This window comes from Dipodomys spectabilis, unplaced genomic scaffold (assembly GCF_019054845.1).
Source record: "Dipodomys spectabilis isolate Male_0828 unplaced genomic scaffold, ASM1905484v1 ptg000415l, whole genome shotgun sequence".
Taxonomy (NCBI): domain Eukaryota; kingdom Metazoa; phylum Chordata; class Mammalia; order Rodentia; family Heteromyidae; genus Dipodomys; species Dipodomys spectabilis.
The window spans coordinates 877,511-880,547 of record NW_024871092.1 but is presented as its reverse complement, the minus strand read 5'-3'; positions in this window follow the sequence as shown (position 1 = coordinate 880,547).

Genomic DNA, 3,037 nt, shown 5'->3' with positions numbered 1-3,037 from the left:
GTCCATTTCTGCCAAGTTCTCAAACATATTAGCATAATGATTTGAGCAGTATTCCTTTATAATGTTCTGAATCTTGGTTGGTTCTGTAGTGATGTTTCCATTCTCATCTCTGAGTTTATTAATTTGGGTGTGTTCTCTTCTTTTTCTGATAAGATTTGCTAAGGGTCTGTCAATTTTTTCGAAGAACAAACTCTTTGTTTTGCTGATTCTTTCTATAGTTTTTTTGGATTCTAATTCATTTAATTCTGATTTAATTTTAATTATTTCTTTCCATCAATTGGATTCGGGTTTATCTTGATGCACTTTTCCAAGGAGTGTCAGATCTCATTAAATTGTTGGTTTCAGGTCTCTCCAATTTGTTAATATAGGAACTGAGAGCTATAAACTTGCCTCTGAATCGTGCCTTTGCTTTGTCCCAGAGGAGCTGACAATCTCTGTGCTAGTTTTTGTTGAATATCATGAACATTTGAACGTTGTTTCTAAGCTCTTCCATGACCCACTGGTGTTTTAACACTGTGTTTTTTAGCCTCCATGTGTTACTGGACTTTCTTTGGTAGTTTTTTGTGTTGAGTTCTAATTTTATTCCCTTTTGGTCTGAGAGAATGCAAGATATGAATTTAATGTTACTGAATTTTGACAAGTTTGATTTGTGACCTAAAATGAGGTGTATTTTGGAAAATGTTCTATGTGCTGCTGAGTAAAAAGTGTACTCTGATGTTGCTGGATGAATATTCGTGGATGTCTGCTAAATCAGTTGATGTATGCACTTGTTTAGATCGGTGGTTTCTCTGTTGAGTTTTTGCCGAGTTGATTTATTTATTGGGGATTGTGGTGTGTTAAAGTCCCCAACAATTAATGTCTTTGGATCTATGTGAGATTTAAAGTAGTATTTCTTGGATAAATTTAGGTGCACAATTGTTTGGCAAATATTTAGAATTTTAATATCCTCCTGAAAGAGAGATCCCTTAATTAGTATGCAGTAACCCACTTTATCTCTTCTCAATAATGTTAATTTGAAGTCTATTTTATCTGATTTTAGGATTGCAACTCCTGCCTGTTCATGGGGGCCGTTTGCTTGGTAGATTTTGTTCCAGCCTTTCACTTTCAAAATGTGTTTGATTTTTATGGGCAAGTTGTGATTCCTGAAGGCAGAAGACAGAAGAATCTTGCATTTAAAACCAACTGGACAGTCTATGCCGCTTAATTGGAGAGTTATATCCCTTAATATTGAGAGAGAGGACTGAGAGGTATTTCGGTGTTCCTACCATTTTATCCACCTTCTTGGGTGTTATGCTTACTGGATTCTTCCTAAGCTTCTTGGATTCTGTTTGGGTGTGTTTTCTTGGCCTTTATTGTGGTCTTGTTGGTTTTCTGTGTTTAGGACATCTTTAAGTATCTTTTGTAGAGCTGATTTGGTGGAGATATATTGTTTGTTTTTCTTTGCTATGGAAGATTTTTATTTGACCTTCAATTATGAAGGAGAGTTTAGCTGGGTACACTATTCTTGGTTGATAGTTGTCTTTAGGGCATGGCATACATCATTCCAGGCTGTTCTTGTTTTAATTGTCTCTGTTGAGAAATCTGAGGTGATTCTACTTGGTTTTCCTTTATAGTTGACTGAACTTTTCTCCTTGACAGCTTTAAGGATCTTTTCCTTGTTCTGAATTGATCTTTTGCGGATTATAATTGGACGATGGGATGTCCTGTTCCTGCCTGGTCTTTTTGGAGTTCTAAAAGCTTCTTATATCTGAATATGCCTATCTTTTTGCGTATTGGGAAGTTCTCTGCTGGGATCCTGTTGAACAAATTTTCTAGACCATTAACTTCTGTCTCTATGTGCTCCTCTACACCCATTTCCCTCAAATAAGGCCTTCAGATGGTGTCTTCCAAGTGTTGAATAGATCTATCATATTTCTTGAATTTGTCTTGGATAGTTGTATGTTCTTTCTCTATAATACCTAGGCTGTCTTCAATGACAGAGATTCAATCTTCTGCATGGTCTAACCTACTGTCAAGACTTTCTACTTTATTTTTCATTTCTTTATCTTCTAATTAGTCAGCTGTTATGGCTTCAAATTCTTTGTTGGAGCTTTGTTTTAGATCTTGTATTAAATTCTTTACTTCCTTAATTTGGTGTTCAGTGTTTATTCTCAAATCACTTTGTTGATTGGTTATGGTTTCCTTAGACTCCCATTCCTTCTGTTGGGCTCCATTCATCATCCCTTTTGTGGTCTCCCTGACTCCTTTGAGTTGTCTGTTTATGGATTCCATGAATGCCTCTATTGATCTTTGTCTATTCTCATCCTGCTCTTGCAATTCTTGTATTACTCTTTGGATTTCTCACGTTCATGCAACTTCTGTAGTTCTCTTTGACTGATCTCAGCCTGCTCACACAATTCCTTTATTTCTCTTTGAGTGTTCTCAACCTGTGCACACAATTCCAGTAGCAATCTTTGAGTAGTTTTCTCAAGCCCATGAGCTTCCTGTTTTGATCTTTGGTTTGCCTCCTCTCTCTCCCTATCACGCTCACACTGAGTCCTTTGCAGGGTTTCAATCTTTTCATTCATCATTTTTACCAGTAGTGTTAGTAGAACTTTTTGGGAACTCTCCTCTGGATTATTCATCTGTTCTATCACCTAATTATCTTGAGTGGGAATTGAGATACCCGGACTTGCCATTTTTCTTGTGTTTTTCTTGCTTGTTCTGCCCATTTGGGATGAAAGTAATTCCAGTTTTGTGCTAGAACACCATTTTAAGGCAAACATCAACCAAAGTCCTGTAATTGCATAGTCAAATGACTGCAGATACAATCTAGTTCAACAGATACAGTCTATTCAACATTAAACAACTATGTATTAATGGGCTAAGAATACCAAAGAAGAATTTGACAAGCCAGAAATTATTATGTTTAGGGAGAAAGGTGGGGAAAATAGGGTTAGAGGGTTGTGGAAAGGTAAAAGGAGAGTGAAATTAACCAAGTCCTAATCTCGCAGAGGGAAATGGATTAGAAAGAATGATAGGAGAGAGAGAAGAAAAC